The sequence below is a fragment of the Acinonyx jubatus genome, chromosome E4 (assembly GCF_027475565.1).
Source record: "Acinonyx jubatus isolate Ajub_Pintada_27869175 chromosome E4, VMU_Ajub_asm_v1.0, whole genome shotgun sequence".
Lineage (NCBI taxonomy): Eukaryota > Metazoa > Chordata > Mammalia > Carnivora > Felidae > Acinonyx > Acinonyx jubatus.
The window spans coordinates 8128067-8145803 of NC_069395.1; the positions used below are offsets into that span (position 1 = coordinate 8128067).

General features: G+C 42.9%; 1 long non-coding RNA gene across 5 annotated transcripts in view; it reads right to left on the bottom strand.

Annotated features, from left to right (window-relative positions):
• Nucleotides 1-1139: 1139 nt before the first annotated feature.
• Nucleotides 1140-17737, bottom strand: part of LOC106965569 (uncharacterized) — a 35296-nt gene continuing 18698 nt past the window's right edge. For 2 of the 5 annotated variants that reach the window (XR_003425762.2, XR_008292898.1), the window contains 2 exons: nt 14300-14477; nt 1140-6174 (listed from right to left, as the gene is read on the bottom strand). This is a non-coding gene — a long non-coding RNA (uncharacterized LOC106965569). Of the gene's footprint in view, nt 6175-11555; nt 14054-14293; nt 14478-17737 lie in introns of those variants that run through there. The other 3 variants (XR_008292899.1, XR_008292900.1, XR_008292901.1) reach the window with 3 other exon arrangements.

Consider the following 17737-nt stretch of genomic DNA (forward strand, 5'->3'; position numbering starts at 1 on the left):
GGAAAGGGTAGCTTGGATGACTGGTTAGACAGGGACGCCCTCAGAGATTAAGAAATCCAAAAGGGAGAAGTCATTTTTAGAGTTAATTGCGAGAAGTAGCATGGAGAGAGGCTAGCAAAAATAATGAAGTTGCCTTTTACGATACCTTCAGAAATGCCTATAATATACGTACAAATTTATAATATAGATAAAGTATGTAGCTTACATATAAATTATATTACATAATTTATTTACATAACACCAGTGTATCTATTACATGATGTTATATTAATATACCTGCCTTTAGTAGCTATTATACATATAACATATAAAATAAGATCACACTAAAGTGTGCAGAAGTCCCTGTTCAGACCTTCTGGGATGTGTTTGAACAGAGCCTCACGATGCTCAGAAGAAGTGAGATCTGGGACTCAGTGGGAAGGAGGCATCCTCCAGCATGCACCAGTACCAGAACCGGCGACAGAGCTGGTTGCCATAGAGACCACATGGGAACTCAGAGCTTGGCAAGCTGGAGCAAGGTGCCTGTGAGAAATCAAGCTACTGGGAATCTGGGGCTGCAGCCGGGAAGTCAGGTAGCACTGGGGCACCTGCAGGGCCATGGCAGAGACTGGCAGAGTGAAATGTCACCCTTATTTTACAGGATGATCTTGAAAATTAAATGAGATAAGCAAAGAAAGCAAGGAGGGGCTCCCGGGGGGCTCAGTCGGTTAAGCATCTTACTTCATTCAGCTCAGGTCAGGATCTCATGGTTGGTGAGTTCGAGCCCCTCATTGGGTGAACACAAGCCCTCCTTCAGGTGAGCCCCTCTTCTCTCTCTCTCCTTCCCTCTTTCTCTCTCTCTCTTTGTCTCTCGTGGGATTCTCTCTCTCTCTCTCTCTCTCTCTCTCTGCCCCTCACTCGCTTGTGCCCTCTCTCTAAAAATAATAAATGAATAAATAAAAATCAAGGAGCTTGGCACATACACAAACACGACTTAATCTTAATCTTTTCAAGGTGCACTAGAGACCTCAAACAGGAGGCACTACAGCTATTATGTCATTCTCTTTTTTTAATATTGATTTATTTTTTTTGAGAGAGAGAGAGAGCTCAAGCAGCAGAGGGGCAGAGAGAGAGAGGGAGAGACAGAGGACCCCAAGCAGGCTTCATGCTGCCAGAGTAGAGCCCTACAGGGGGCTTGATCTCACAAACCATGAGATCAAGACCTGAGCCTAAATCAAGAGTCAGACACTTGGGGCCCCTGGGTGGCTCAGTCCGTTAAGTGTCTGACTTCGGCTCAGGCCATGATCTCACAGTTTGTGAGTTCGAGCCCCGTGTCAGGCTTTGCTGACAGTCTGGAGCCTGCTTCGGATTTTGTGTCTCCCTCTCTCTGTGCCCCTCCCCACTCACACTCTGCCTCTCCCTCAAAAATAAATAAACATTTTTTTTAATAAAAAAAAAAAGAGAGAGAGACACTTAACCAGCTGAGCCACCCAGGTGCCCCATGGGTTCTGTAAATTCTTCTTAATGAAAGTCCAACTTCCCCAGTAACTTTTCAGTAAGTTTTCTGACAAAATGTCTACTTTTCAAAGTTACGGCAACCGTAATGGATAAAATTTAAATGTAAAAATGTGTTAATTCAAAAGAATTCACCATGCGATTATGATACACAAATTTAACATTACTACACACGTAGAGACCATTTATTTATCCCCGGGGGCTCAGGTTTTATGAGAGAAGGAAGTAAGGTTCATGCGACATACATGTGTTCCACAGAAAATTTTGCAAGACTGCACCTTTCACGTTAAGTCAGAAACACCGCTATCTTATTCCCAGATATTCATTCTTTCTCACTGCAGAATTTACTACAAGAGCAAATACTTGTTCTTGTTCTTAATATTTATTTAGTTAAAAAATTAACTTTTAGAAGGTAGAATTTTTTCTTCTTACATGCCTCAATATCACTATATCATGCCAAAATTCTGCCACATTCAACTACTAAGAAGACATGAAAGTTCAGGTTCACTGAACTTTGATTTCACAAGAAAAAAAACACTAAAAATTTAGGGGCTAATACAATTAAAAAGTGTTTTATTCGTAGGGCGCCTGGGTGGCTCAGTCGGTTGAGCATCCGACTTCGGCTCAGGTCAGGATCTCGCGGATCACGAGTCAGCCCTGCATCGGGCTCTGTGCTGATGGCTCGGAGCCTGGAGCCTGCTTCAGATCCTGCGTCTCCTTCTCTCTCTGCCCCTCCCCCGCTCACACTCTGTCTCTCTCTTTATCTCTCTCAAAAATAAATAAACATTTAAAAAAAAAAGTGTTTTATTCCCAGACAGGCATTTTAGCAGATTAGAAACGAACAAACAAAAACACCCTGCCACTGAAGCAATGCCTCTCTCTTTCTATATATTATATGTGAGTATATATGTGAATGACATGACACATACACCTATATTTATACACATACACAAATATGTAAATAAAGACATGGATTCAAAGATTTCAAAGATGCGTTTCTAAATGGCTTACTGGTCCAAGATATGGCTGATGCCATTATGCAAATAAACATAATAATAGAAAAATAGATTTTATCCTAAAATGTATCCCAATATTAGACACAACAATGTAAGAATCAACATTTTTCTCACTTTGCAGAATGAGGTACCCTGAAAGCTGACCAATGTCACATGGGCATGTTTTCTACTCCTATACTCCACTTTTAGAGACAGAAAGAGACGCCCAGAAATCATATGACATCTTAAAGACTGTATCAGTCTCCAGCTGTCTTATCCAATACTCTGGCTAATAACTGGAAAAATAGATGTTTGGAACTACTTCCCCCCTCCCTCCTCTTTGTTTCCTCCCCTCTCTCTACTGTTGAAGGAAGCAAGCAATGACTTGGGTTTTCCTAATACTCTAACTAGAATCATTTGCTAAAATGATGTTATGGTTCATGGAATTGCGAAGTTAATTGGATTTCGACTCCACTTAAATTACTTTTAGGAGACCAATCTCTTGGTCAAAGAGGAAACAAGCAAGTAGTCTCCAGAACTACAACTCGGATATTTAAGTGATGTCATAACACAGAACCAGCAGATTATTAGAAAATGACACGTTGATAATCATTCCTTAATTTATGGATTATGGATCCATTGACCTTAAGGAAAAAAAATACAACAGATATGCCTGCGAAACACATCCAAAACTCACAAGGTGAATGAAACAAAAAGAAGACGATGGCTGTGTTTTTGTGTTGAAAAAATATCAAATCCCAAAACGACAAATTTTTGCTTGCTGCCTTCACAAAAGAATCGACTGCCACGTTTATTCAACTCTTTTGTGTATGGAAAATGGTCTTTCTAAAAATAAAAAAAAAAAAGACCTACAAGCAGTTTAATTTCTATATACACCAACCACCCTGATAAAAGAACCAGGATTTTTTTTTTATATACGCTTAGCATTTAAGAGAAATGGTATGATGATGGTGTTTATTGGCGTGAATAATAAACTTCACAAGAGTAGATGATCAAAAGCTGATATTAAAGAACAGACTATTATTTGAATTAGCCTTAAAAGAAGGACATAGCATGAGAATAAAAAGTAAGTACAAACGTGGAGAGTTTAATTGGCAATGTTATAAAATGCACTAAAAGGAGAAATGACAAGGAAGCAGGAAGACTGTCTAGGGAGCCACTTTAGTGGTCCCAGACCTGATGAGGGCCACCGTAATAGTCTGACAAGCAGTAACAAGAGCTTACAATAAAGTGGCAGAGGACAGAGATGGAGAGTTGGAGGCAGAGGTGGAGAAAAGTCAGGGATGAGAGAGACTGTGGACGCAAAATGGACAAGAATTGAAATCTAATTGGGTTCAGGAGGTGAGAGAAAGAAAGATATCAAAGATGACCAAGAATTTTAGGATTTGCGAAAGGTCATATCATATATCGTTTAGGGTCTAAGAAAGCCCTCAGAGTTCGTCTGGCATGATCTAGTATCACAAAGGTGAAATTTAACTCCTAGTTTAGGTAATCCACTCAAGGCCACACAGCCCTTAGTGACAGACTAGAATCCCAAAATGTTCATACATGCTTACAAACTTGGAGAAGTTATCAAGAGAAATAACCAACCTAAGGGAGAGCACATTTAAAACAAACGTAAAAGTGGGACGCCTGGGTGGCTCAGTCAGTTAAGCGTCCAACTTTGGCTCAGGTCATGATCTCGCGGTTCGTGAGTTCGAGCCCCGCATCAGGCTCTGTGCTGATGCCTCGGAGCCTGGAGCCTGCTTCGGATTCCTTGTCTCCCTCTCTCTCTGCCCCTCCCCTGCTCATGCTCTGTCTCTCTCTCTCTGTCTCTAAAAAATAAGTAAATGTTAAAAAAACGTTTTTAATTAAAAAAATAAATAAATAAAACAAACGTAAAGGTAAAGACAGCAACAACAACAAGAAAGGATTTCATTTCGCACATGCGTACGACAAACCGACAGGTGTGGCAACTCCATCTCCATACGCTTTTCTCTGGAAGCTACTCTATGAATCACCTACTGTTATCATCCCCATTCACATGTGTGAAAACTGAGACCTACAGAGGCTAAGTAATTTTCCCCCAATCGTAAAGCTAATAAGGGCAGAGTCTGGGTACCAACCCAGACACTCTGACTCCACAAAGTATGCATTCTCATTCACACACTGATGATTGCGGACCCTGGCTGGGACCACTCCTTGTAAGCCCAATAATTACACATCCGCCCACCTCTTGTCATTTCCTTCTAGATGTCTCTTCAGTCACTGGCGTGCTGGAGCCAGGCTACACTGGCTCATGAGGGCTCGCTGTAAGCATCTCTTCACAACTCCACGTTCAAGGCCGTCGTGTGATGGCTAGGCTGAAATCCACCATGATGGGAGTTTTTACACTACGGAAATTGGCCAACGCTACAAATTCAGGGATTTTTTTTTTCTTCTTCTTCTTTTTGGACAGCCAGTTGCTAATCATTTATAAACCACCCCTGCCAAGGTTTCACAAATTTACGAGTTCAGAACTGAGTCTATGTTGTCCCTACTTCGCCTAACTGGGTTCTCCTGCAGCGAACCCTTGTTTTGTGATGATGGCCACCAGAAGTCTGGTTCATGGTTAAGTATGCAATCTCGCCTCCCGTATTCTTATCACCAATACCTCTTCAGCGTCATCCCCTAAATGTTCCTCAGTTGTACCCATTTCTATCCACATCTACCTTGCCACGGCCCCTGTTCACAATTCCTCCAAACTAACGGTCTACTCAACATTTTCCCTATGTCCGAACTCTCTCTCCCCCACAAAGTAGCCAGTGTGTTTAAGAACACAATTCTGGGGCGCCTGGGTGGCTCAGTCGGTTGGGCGACCGACTTCGGCTCAGGTCACGATCTCACAGTTTGTGGGTCGGAGCCCCGCATCGGGCTCTGTGCTGACAGCTCGGAGCCTGGAGCCTGCTTCCGATTCTGTGTCTCCCCCTCTCTCTACCCCTCCCCTGCTCACGCTCTGTGTCTCTCTGTCTCTCAATAATAAATAAACATTAAAAAAAATTTTTTTTTTTTTTTTGAAAAAAGAACACCGTTCTGATCAGGTCACTCTCTTTCGTGATTTCCCATTGTTTCTGGGTCAAGCTCAAACTCCTCACTTGGCCTTGAGTCGTTGCCTGGCCTGTCTCTGCCTCCCTCTCCCTGTCTCACATCCAACTCCCCCCTCTTCTCTGCATCCACCTTCCTTCACATCATTTCACCGTGTTCTTGCCATGCCCAGGGCCATACACGCTATTCCTTCTGCCTCTTTCTTCTCTTCCTCCCCATTTAATAAATGCCTAGTCATCCTTCAAACCTCAGCTTGATGTTACTTCTTCAAGAAAACATCTCTGACCGCTCAGATTTGGTCTCATGTCTTCATTACATAGTCACAGAGCAACCGCTGTACTTTTCCCACCAAAATGCACCCATGAGGGCAGGTGGCGGGGTCCATCTCAGTCAACAGTCTGTTCTCAATAGCAAACACAGTAACTTACATGTATAATGGGGGCTTGGTAAATATTCAATGAGCAAATACACTTTCAGTGAATGAAGACCGTCTTTTTATTCTTCTACTCACTCATAAAGAGTAATCCATCAAGATCCCCGGACCAGATTTTGAGGTGAGACTAGGCCACAGAGACAGTTGCAGCGTAGATGTTTCCTACATCTGAAATAAAAACAATATAAAAATAGCAGAAGCATAGCCACGATAACCACCTGTGGACCCAGAAAATCAGGGTTAAGCGGATTATTCAATTAATGGTGGATTTGACAACTTAGGTGCCAAAAACAGCACTCAACTCCTGACCAAACACATGGTAACAGAAGTGAATAAGGACCCACACCTGAACCACATTCAAATAACCGGAAACATTTCCATTTCTTACTCCTGTAAGACTCCCCGGAAAGAACAAACTCAAGATAGGATGTCACAGGGCAATTCTAGAAAAAAAAATATCCCATCTTTGAATCCAGATGAATATGCTTTATAACACTCCCAGGGGCATTCCAGAAATATAAAATCCAGAGAGGTTCTGGAAGGACTTGACGGGGTTACTCAAAGTGTGAGCTATCTCAATACCTATGGATAGGAGGAGCACCCCATCCCTGACTGTTGATATTTCTCCCCAGAATTTGTTAGAATTCAATCTCCCACATCATTGTCAGTGATTTTGAATGTATAAAAGAGATAATACTAATAACACCAACAATATAACTTCTATTTTTCGTAATGAGTAGACCAGAACCAACCATTCCAACTATCTTTTTTTAAATTTTTAATGTTTATTTACATTTTAGAGAGAGAGAGAGAGAGACAGAAACTGTGTGTGAGCGGCGGAGTGGCAGAGAGAGAGGGAGGCACAGAATCTGAAGTGGGCCCCAGGCTCCGAGCTGTCGGCACAGAGCCCGACGCGGGGCTCGAACTCACGAACCGCGAGATCATGACCTGAGCCGAAGTCGGACGCTCAACCGACCGAGCCACCCAGGCGCCCCTCATTCCAGCTATTTTTCCATCCAACTACACATTTCAGCCTCACAGTAGTGACACACACTACTATTATTCTAATTTTACAGAGGAGTCAATATGCATAAAGAGGTGGTCATTGACTCGAGGTCACTCGGTTTTCCCAAGGTTGCACGAATCTAGATGAAGCCAAAATCTCAACCCAGGCATGCCCGCTGCAAAGCCCGTATTCTTTGTCACTGCACTATAGGACCTCATCTCCTTTAGAAGCTATCTAGAACCAAATGGAAATTTACTCAATCAGCCCGAACGTGGACATGCGTGAGGAAGAAAGCAAGGATCTTTCGATCCTACAACCCTTGTGTTATAACCTGGCGTGAAAGGGATCTGCAAAGCCTGTTTGGTTGAACGCTATCATTCCCACGATCTTTCCTTTCTTTGCCCATGCTCCATTCTCCACCCCTGTGATGTTAGAGTCTCCTGGTAAAGTGGCCGGAAATCAACTGCTCGGACACACGGAGAAATACGGATGTGCTACCCCCTGGATGCTTGGACGAAAATGGCAGGAGAAGGGGAAAAACTGATGCCGTGGACAGTCAAGGAGCTCCTCTTCCGGACCCCCCGTGGCAGGTACAAGGCAAACGTAGCCAGGGGTCGGCCGCCTCTCCCTTTCCTTAGTTGAATCATTTCAGGAGTGAACTGCACGCATCGTTAAAATATCCACTGAGGGGTGAAAGGAATGGCGTGATCATATGGGCCTTGGAAAGGTCTCTGCTTTCCCCCATGCATTTTAAAGTCGAGCTGGCTGTCTTCGGAGTAGTCTCTTTTGCAGGCCAAAATGCTTATGTGTTTTGAAGAAAATGACGTGTGATCTGCTTTGTAGTTCTACTAAACATTTCACAGCATAAACGACAGTCTTTTAAAGATGTAACTACAATTGAGACAGGAGAAGCAGCAGAGATGGCTAGCGTGGGCAGGCTCCAAAGCTTTGAGCATGACGTTCAGGCTGCAGAAGGATCAGAGGAAGCCACTGGAGTTAACAGAAGCATTATTTACAGAGGCAATAAAACGCATGATGCCGATATCCACGCCGATGGTCAGGTCCAATACTTGCCTACCCTTTTTTCAAGTGCATTTTTGGTAACAGCCAGAGGGTCTGGCTGAGGGGGATGTTACTTCCAGCTCTGGGTTCACTAGAAATACACGTATCTGGGGGCACACGTGCCTCATCGGACGCGCCTGTGGACGAAATGCATCCGAAGACCCGCCAGTCTTGGCATCACGTCCACTAGACAGTTGCACATTTTAAGGCCACAGCGCTTTTCAAATAAATTTCCAGTAGGAAATAGGGTAAAGGAGCAGGGTTTCTCATCTTCTGATTCGGTGATAAGAATGCGCTCTCACCCACTAGAGAGCTCCAAGGTAACACCCGATGACTTTTACGGCCTGAGCCTCCGGGTCACAACGACTCCCAGAATTTTGCCCTGTTTCATTTCGTGTGTTCATCTTTTCAGCAAGACTCCCAGCCCCTCCTGTGTCACCCACCTGCTCGCAAGGGGAGAACGCCCTTCCTCTGCTTTTGATGTGTTTGCTAGGGGGGGAGATGATTCACTCAGTATCCCCTCTCTTCCTGCATTTCCTCCGACTACCTCCCCTCTCTGCCTTGGGCTTTGTCGGTTCCTCTCTCCCTACACTGCATCTCTTTTAGTTCCAAAAATAGATCATTCAATTTAGGAAGAACAATTAACTGGGATGAAAAAAAAAAAATCTGAAGTATGGGAAGGCATTTCAGCTTCTCCATCAGGCATGAAGTAATTGGCAAATGCTACGGCAGTGTCTTTACTAGGGATGCTGGTTCATGCTTCTGGGTGAGCTTCAGGGAAATCGCGGACTCAGAAAGGTCAGACTCAGTTTCTGTGGTTCCACAGCCCCTCCCCGGTGAGCTCCGCACACGTCACAGAACAATGACACAGAGAACAGACCCCATGGCTGTGATTTCACCGGTGTCTGCACCAGATCTGCCCCCTAAAGAGACCTTGGATGTTTTGCATGATTTCTTGCCCAGCAGAAGCTTATTATCTTCCAGTGCATTGACCTGTCCCTTGAAAACTAATATATCTGGAACATTCTAATGCCTCCAAGGGAATTTTCATTCAAGAGGGCAGTCATCTTAAAGTGTGATCTTTGGAAATACCTGAATCAGAGTCACCTGGGATCTTTGTTAAGAAGGCACATTCCCAGCCCATTTCTCAGACAGAATATCCGGGTGACGCTAATGTGCACTAATGTTCAAGAAATGCTAATTTATGGATTCTTTATAAAGGCAGAGCCAAGTTTAGAAAGTTATAGAGCCTCTAGAGTAGTGGTTCCCTCAACAGAGGTAATTTTGCCTGCTAGGGAGTCACAACTGGAGGTGTGTGTGTGTGGTGGGGGGGAGGGGGGTTACTGGCACCTAGCAGGAAGAGACCAGAGACGGTGCTAAGTACCTACAGTGTACAAGACAAGCATCCACAACAAAGAATTATCCAGCCCCAAATGCCAGCGGTGTTGACAGTGAGCAACCCTGCCAGAGAGAGATGGGTATTTCTGATCCCAACTTGGAATTCGACTGGGAATTCAGTTGGGATCAATTCAGTCGCTACACCAGGAACCCCAAGAGTTTCTTAATGCCAGGGTGAATGCCTACGGCCAATTTACAACTACGTGGATGGAACTAGAGGGTATTATGCTAAGCAAAATTAGTCGGTCAGAGAAAGACAAATAAATATCATGATTTCACTCATATGAGGACTTTAAGAGACAAAACAGATGAACATAAGGGAAAGGAAGCAAAAATAATATAAAAACAGGGGTGGGGACAAAACAGAAGAGACCCTGGGGCGCCTGGGTGGCGCAGTCGGTTAAGCGTCCGACTTCAGCCAGGTCACCATCTCGCGGTCCATGAGTTCGAGCCCCGCGTCAGGCTCTGGGCTGATGGCTCGGAGCCTGGAGCCTGTTTCCGATTCTGTGTCTCCCTCTCTCTCTGCCCCTCCCCCGTTCATGCTCTGTCTCTCTCTGTCCCAAAAATAAATAAAAAACGTTGAAAAAAAAATTTAAAAAAAAAACAAAACAGAAGAGACCCATAAATATGGAGAACAGAGGGCTACTGGAGGGGTTGTGGGAGTGGGTAAGGGCTAAACGGATAAAGGGCATTAAGGAATCTACTCCTGAAATCATTGTTGCACTGTATGCTAACTAACTTGCATGTAAATAAAAAAAAATTAATTAATTAAAAAATCATGGTATAGGTAAATAAAGTAAAATAAAATAAAATAGAATAAAAAAGTGTAGCTTATGGCCAGCGTTTTTTTTTTTGTTTGTTTTTTGTTTTTTGTTTTTTTTTTTAATGGAATGAGATGGGGGAATCCATGTGGCTCAGTCAGTTCAGCATCTGACTGTTGATTTCGCCTCAGGTCATGATCCCAAGATCCTGGATCAAGCCTCAAGTAGGGCCTTGCACTGGGTGCACAGCCAGCTAAAGATTCTCTCTCTCCCCTCCTCTGCCCCATCCTTGCTTGTGCTCTCTCAAAAATGAGTAAAGAAATAAAAATGGAATGAGATGGAAGACAAAAGGAGAGAAAAGAATCGGATATATCTGAGTGTATCACACATAGTAAAGGTATTATTTCATGAAATTTTTATTTCAGTTGCATTTCTGACCTTAACACATAAAAGAGGATGTAAGGGGCGCTTGGGTGGCTCAGTAGGTTAAGCGTCCGACTTCGGCTCAGGTCATGATCTCATGGTTCCTGAGTTCGAGCCCCGTGTCGGGCTCTGTGCTGACAGCTCAGAGCCTGGAACCTGCTTCGGATTCTGTGTCTCCCTCTCTCTCTCTCTCTCTGCCCCTCTCCCACTCACGCTCTGTCTCTCTCTCTCAAAAATAAACACTAAAAAAATTAATTAATTAAAACAGGATGTAAAATATGTTCCTCCTTTATATATCTTTACTACTAAATACGTTATATTTCCACAAAAGCATAGAAACCACAAATGTGTCACCTAATGAATTATTATCAACACTGGTAACTATCACCTAGGACAAGAAATAGGATTCAGTTGCCCAGATTCTGTACCCCATTCCCATCATAATTCCCTTTCTCCCCACTGAACATAGCAATTATCCTAACTTTTATGACAACCACACCTCTTCATTTTTTGTATAATTTTTAAGTGTATATCTCAAGTTTAATTGAGATTTTCAGTTTGAATTTCATATAAATGGTATTCTACTTTTTTAAAGTTTATAATTTTTGAGAGAGAGAGAGAGAGCAGGGGAGGGGCAGAGAGGGAGGGAAACACAGAATCCGAAGCGGGCTCCAGGCTCTGAGCTGTCAGCACAGAGCCCGACGTGGGGCTGGAACCCACCAACGCCAAGATCATGACCTGAGCCAAAGTTGGACGCTTAACAGACTGAGCAACCCAGGCACCCTGTGGATTGTTTTCAACGTGGGGCTGTGATGCATAATGCAGATATGAACATTCTTGTACGTCTGCTGGTACACATCTGTGTGCACCATGTTAAATATGTATTTAAAAGTAAAATTGTTGGATCTTAAGGTGTGTGCATATTTGGCTTTAGTAAACGATGCTTCCAAAGTATGTGTAATAACTGACACTCCCACCCGGAGAGTATGAGAGCTCCAACTTCCCCACATCCTCCGTGTACTTGTCTGTATTTTAAATTATAGACATTCTAGAAGTTATGTACTGGTGTCATATTGAAGTTTTAATTTCTCATTCCCCAATTGGTAAGAAGATTGAGCATGTTTTCATGTGTTTACAAACGATTTAGATGGTGACACTCCTATTTAAGTTTCTTGACTATTTTTATATTGGATAGTCTTGTCTTTTTTATTAATTTGTAGGGATTTTAAAATGATTTTATTTTCGTGGGGCACCTGACTGGCTCAGTGGGTAGAGCATGCAACTCTCTATGTCAGGGTTGTGTGTTTGAGCCCCATGTTGGGTAGAGAAAACTTAAAAATAAAATCTCTAGAGGCACCTGGGTGGCTCAGTCGGTTCAGGGTCCAACTTCGGCTCAGGTCATGATCTCGCGGTTTGTGAGTTCGAGCCCCACGTCGGGCTCTGTGCTGACAGCGGCGGAGCCTGGAGCCCGCTTCAGACTCTGTGTCTCCCTCTCTCTCTGCCCCTCGCCTGCTCACACTTTGTCTCTCTGTCTCTCTGTTTCTCTCTCAAAAATAAACATTAAAACAATTTTTAAAAAAGGATTGTGTCTTGGAGTGAGGAGGAGAATATGTCATTTGTAGTTTTTTATAGACAATTTTGACCAGATTAAGAATACTTTCTTGGTATTCCTAGTTTATAAAAAGCTTTCAAAATGAATGCATGTTGGATTCTATTATGCGCCTTTACTACATCTATTCAATTAACACTATTATTTTGCTCCTTTATTCGGCTGACATGCCACACCGTATTGATATTTTAATATTATACTAACCCTGTCTTACTGAAATAAACTCAACTCATTCAGAATGCGTACCCTTTTTACATGTTGAGTGATTTGATGTATTAATAGTACAACTTGTTTGGGATTTTTACATCTGAAAGGGGCAGGTCAATCAATTTTATTTCTCACGATATCTTTGCAGATTATCGATATCGAAGTTATTGTGGCTGTAAAGTGCTACTTTTTTTTTCCAGTTCTGTGAAGGAGTATGTATAAGACTGTTGGTCTTTGTCCTTTAAATACTATCCAGAAACAAAACGGTAAAGCATTCTGAACTTGGAACTTCTTTTGTGGAAAAGTGTTTCATTAGATTCAATTTGTTTGAACAGTTACAGGACTTCACACATTCTCGATTTCACTCCCGTGGCCACTCGAGCAAATTCGATTTACTAGAAACGTGTTACTTCATTATTGGCAAACTTATTCCCAAGATCCTCTTACTATCATTTCAGTGGCTACAGAACCTACATGCATGGCACTTTTTGAAATTTCTGACAGGGTTCTTTGTGACTTCTTCCTTTTCTTCTGATCACTCTTGCTAGAAATGCATCCCTTGTATTAGGCTTCTTAAATATCGGATCTATCAGTTGTTAAGAGAAAGGGGTTAAAAGTCTCTGCCCAAGATTATGCATTTGCTCATTTCTCCTTGTAGTTCGAAAAATATTTTTTTATATATTTTGCAACTGTATTATCATCTGCCTACAAATCTAGAACCACTGAGTATCTATTTGGAAAAAATTAAGTTGGATCCATATCTCAAATACATATCAGGATAACTAACCAAAAAAAAAAAAAATGCTTTGCAAGATAATGGGAGCAATGCTTTATACTCTCCGTATAAAAGCCTCCTAGACTATTTTGAAATTCCTAGAACTCCTAAAATAAAATATTGATAAATTTGACTATATAAAATAAAACTTTTCTCTATAGCAAAAAACACCGTAAGTAAAACCAAAAGGTAAATGAAAAACTGGAAGAAAGTATTTGCAAATTATATCATAAGGATTAATTTCTCCAAATATAAAAGCCTCCTGCAGATCAATAATAATCTAAAAGAAAATGAGCAAGGGATGTTAATAAGGAATTCAACTAAAAAGAAATACAAATGGCTTAAATCTGAGCTATCACACTCAGTCCATTTATTATATGAAAACTACAAATTAGGTACACACCAAGATATCATTTTTTGAACCATCAGTTTGGCAAAGATCACAAAGATTTAATGTAAGCTCTACATATATATATATTTTTAATGTAATATATATATTAATGTAAGCTCTACATATATATATGAAACAATACTATATACTGATATAAAATAATCTTTATATAGATCAGTAAAATGCACGAAGCGCAGAACAGTATGTATGCTTTGCCACTATGGTGTAAAAAGAGGTAATATATAGGGGCGCCTGGGTGGCTCAGTCGGTTAAGCATCTGGCTCTGGGTTCCGGCTCAGGTGACGATCTCCTGGTTTGTGAGCTTGAGCCTTGAATCGGGCTCTGTCTTGTTCCTGATCTCAACGTGGGGAAATGGGGTTCCCACACAACACCAAAGAAGTCTTGGAAGCCAGCACTGTGTCCGAGAACGGAATTCCGACATTCCGTACCCAGAGAGAGCATCAGATCCCCCAGGCTGGGGGCTCAGGTCCGCAAGACCCCCCCCACCGCCCACCCCACGCACCGCTCACAAGTCACAGGCTGCAACCCGGGCTCCCCACCCAGCGCCCAGGGTCTGGAAGGCCCAGCCGCCTCCTCCTTAGCTCCTTTCCGTTTGCTAGAGTGGCTCTCAGAAGTCAGGGAAACACTTCCTCACACTTACCAGTAAAGGGTGTGCTGGTGAATCACCGGGTCAGATGAAGATGCCTGGGGCAAGGTGTGGGGAAAGGGCGCCGCGGCTTCCAGACTTCTCCAGCTGCCACTCCTCCTGAGCCTCCTCGCGTTCACCAACACAGCTCTCCCAACCCGGTCCTCTTGGGTTTTTCGAGAGGCTTCAGTGCCTAGTGTAGATTGACTAAGTCATTGGCCCATTGGCTGGTTCCGCCTCCAGCCCCTCTCCCCTCCCCGGCTCCCCAGGGTTCAGGTCCTGAGGTCAGGAGGTTGCAAGGTCAGACTAAAAGTTGCCATCCTCTAATAACTAGGTCTGCCCTTTGGGCAACCAGCCCCACCCTTGGGTGGGGTCCAAATGTCACTTTCATTTATATGATAAAAGGCACCTTTATCACTCTCAGGAATTTCCAAGGGTCTGAGGGGCTGTGAGCCCAGAACTGTGGATGAAGACCAAATATATATGTGAGAAATATATTTTGGTCATCTGAATGGCCAAATAGATATTTCTTAAAAATCACACTATTGCAGAAGCAAAAACAAGGAACGAGTTATTTAAATAAATGATTCAGAGCGCCTGGGTGGCTCATTCAGTTAAGCCTGCGATTCTTGGTTTCTGCTCAGGTCATGATCTCATGATTCATGGGATCAAGCCCCACATCCAGCTCTACGCTGACAGCACAGAACCTGCTTAAGATTGTCTCCCAATCTCTCTCTGCCCCTCCCCGACTTGCTCTATCTCTGTCTCTCTCAAAATAAATAAAATAAAATAAAAATGTTAAATAAGTAAATAAATAAAAGCAATTGAAGGGTGCCTGGGTGGCTCAGTTGGTTAAACGTCCAGCTCTTGATCTCAGCTCAGGTCTTGATCGCAGGGTCCTGAGTTCAAGCCCTGTGCTAGACTGGAAGCCTACTTTAAAAAAAAAAAAAAATGAGGGGCGCCTGAGTGGCTCAGTCAGTTAAGTGTCGGACTTTGGCTCAGGTCATGATCTCACAGTTCGTGGGTTCAAGCCCTGCGTCCGGCTCTGTGCTGACAGCTCAGAGCCTGGAGCCTGCTTCAGATTCTGTGCCTCCCTTTCTCTCTGCCCCTCCCCTGCTCGCACTCTGTCTCTCTCAGAAATAAATAAACATTAAAAAAAAATGTTTTTTAAATGAAAACAATTGAGAAATTATAACCTGTAGAGGCTGCTTTTAGACAACAGGCTTGAGCAATGAAATGTAGAAAGGGCTCACAGTGACCACTTGGCTGAATACAAACAGGCCCATCAGGCAACCCACCCCAAAATATCCATGGGCCCTAACTGACCAATGGGCTACTTACAACCAGACACAGTTTCCAAAAAAGGGGAAGATTCCATGTGCCATACCTCCTCACCTTCCCCCCAAGCCCCGGGTTTTTTAAAGTTTATTTACTTATTTTGAAAGAAGAGGGAGAGGTAGGGACAGAGAGATTGGAGACAGAATCCCAAGGAGGCGCCTCCACGCTGTCAGTGCAGAGCCCGATGCGGGGCTCGAACTCATGAACTGTGAGATCACGACCTGAGCTGAAATCAAGAGTCAGATGCTTAACAGATGGAGTCACCCAGGCGCCCCCAACCTTCCCCCTTTAGAAACAGCCCTGACCCACTGCCTCATGAAAGACAGCCTCTCCTTTGCTGTCCTGCTCACGGCTCCCTTGAAATATATTCAATAAACTGCTGTCTCCTTTGGTCTGTCTTGAATGAATTCTTTCACGGCCCTTCCAGCACTTGGGATTCTCTCTCTTCCTCTCTCTGCTCCTTTCCTGTTCATGCTCTCTTTCTCTCAAAATAAATAAATAAACATTAAAAAAAGAAGAAGAAGAAGAAGAAGGAAAATGAAGAGAAAAGTTCTGCATACTGAATGAGAAGACCTCAGCTTCCTTCTCCTACCTCACTTTCAGAATGCCAGCATAAAAGCTGGAGATCCCCCAGATAAAACTTGAAAAATTATTCTCTGGAAAAAAATGGATTAGCTTTTAGTTCAGGTGAAAAATCAAGTTTTGAGAGTTCCCAACAAAAGACCGATATGATGGGCCTGATCATCATCGGAAACCCACCAGTCAATGAGCCAACCCCACACGGTTTTCAATCAACAGCCTAGAGCTTTCACTCATAAATGCAAACAGAGAGACAAAGCCCCCAGCTCCAACTAGCCCATGCAGTAGAGACCAACACAAACAAATATAAAAAAGACATTTGGAGAAAAAGATAACTCATAGAGCATAAAAAACTCTAAAATAAGCATTGTACTCAATATCTTCACAGAGATTAAAAAAGAGGAATTTTATAAGGTGAAGGAAAATCCTACCATAAAAAGGTAATAGAGAATAAGAAAGAATCCTTAGGAATTAATCATATAATAGACATAAAGAGGTCACCTGGGTGGCTCAGTTGGTTAATTTTCTGACTCTTGGGCTCAGGTCATGATCTCATGGTTTGTGGAATCAAGCCCCAAGTCAGGTTCTGCACTGACCAGTGCTGAGCCTTCTTGGGATCCTCTCTCTCCCTCTCTCTCTGCCCCTCCCCCATTTGCGAGCATGCGCTCTTTCTCTTTCTCAAAATAATTGAATAAACTTAAAAAAAAAAAGAAAGAAAAAGAAATAGAGTCAATAGAAGACTTGGAAAAGTTAAAGAAATCTCCATAAAAGATAAAGCAAAAAACAAATAAACAAATAAGCTAAGGAAATTAATATGGAAGGAAAGGGCAGCCAGGGATGGGAGAGGGGGTGGGTTTAAAGGCTCAACCAAGAGGTAAAACACCAAACACACAAAAAGTTCCACAAAGAGAGAATAAATAGGAAGAAATCATCAAAGAAGTGGAAAGTCTATTTCTTCTTTCTACACTATTTACTCCTGGCCACCAAACTGGGGAAGAGGGTTTCCCACACCATCCAATTCTCTAACTCTATTCCAACCCAGTGTCCTCCAACTCAATTCAATTCTAACACTATTTACCCTGAATTAGCATCAGATCCCAAAAGTTAAGGATGCAGCCCTATAAACTACTTCCCACTTGAGACACCAATCACAGGTTGTCACCTGTGCTTCTGACCGATCAGCTATAAATCAGGGTTTCCATGATGCCCTCCTTGGGTTTCACTTTGTAGGTGTGACTGATTAAATCATTGGCCATTGCTGGTTAAGTCGAGTCCCAGTCCCTCTTCCCTCCCCAAAAGTAGGAGTTGGGCCTGAAGCCTCTAATCCAAAGATGGTTTCCCTGGCAACCAGCTCCCTCTCCTCCTTAGGGTCTTTCCAAAAGTTTGCCTCATTAACATAACTTCAGGTGTGGTTGAAATAGGCTCTTATGAATAACAAAACCTCTCCTTCCACCTTCCTCTATATCTGCCCCACCTACCCCACTTCACTTTTATAGCCCTTATCACTTGGGAAAATGCAAGGGTTGTAAGAGCTCA